The following is a 677-nucleotide window of genomic DNA, read 5'->3' as shown; positions in this document are numbered from 1 at the left end:
GTCCTGCTCCAACTCCTCCCATGCCCCCCCAATTTCTTTTTCTTGTAGTCTTCTTTGATTATTTTTTTACATGCACACACATACAAACACACACACACACGAACACACATATACAAATCATATATATATATATATATAATTACACTGAGTCCATTTAGTGGTTCTTATGTGTACTTGTATTTAGGGCTGTCTACTTGGGAATACCTCTCAAGGAGCTAGTCCCCGAAGAAAATTGAATCTCCCTCCTTTTGCAGTTTTTTGATTGCCTGCATCTCTTCATCTTGAGATGAAGATAGATGGCTATATAATGAAAATTATAGTGATAGGCAAGAGGAACTTCCCTTCTAGTTGGTGATCAGGGCAGTCCAAGAGACTCCCCAAATAATATAGGATATTGCCACAGTCCTTGACTGCCTCTCAGAACTTGAATGTAAATCTCTATTGCTAAATTCACAAAATACTTTGAACACAGAACTTGGAGCTGTTTATCTCGAACAGACCTGGATGCATTTTTAGTGAGAAACTTATAATATTTTGTAGCATGAAGGTAAATTTTAACAATATTGTACAAAAGATAAGTGAAAATCTCACTAAATCTCACCATTTTTACTTAAAATATTAATAAAATATTAGTTTCTCTTTAGACTTTTAAACTGGGAGATGATCCCACTTATCTG

The sequence above is a fragment of the Nannospalax galili genome, unplaced genomic scaffold, assembly GCF_000622305.1.
Source record: "Nannospalax galili isolate Female #2095 unplaced genomic scaffold, S.galili_v1.0 scaffold293, whole genome shotgun sequence".
In the NCBI taxonomy this organism is placed as follows: Eukaryota; Metazoa; Chordata; class Mammalia; order Rodentia; family Spalacidae; genus Nannospalax; species Nannospalax galili.
Note: the sequence above shows the minus strand (reverse complement) of the source record.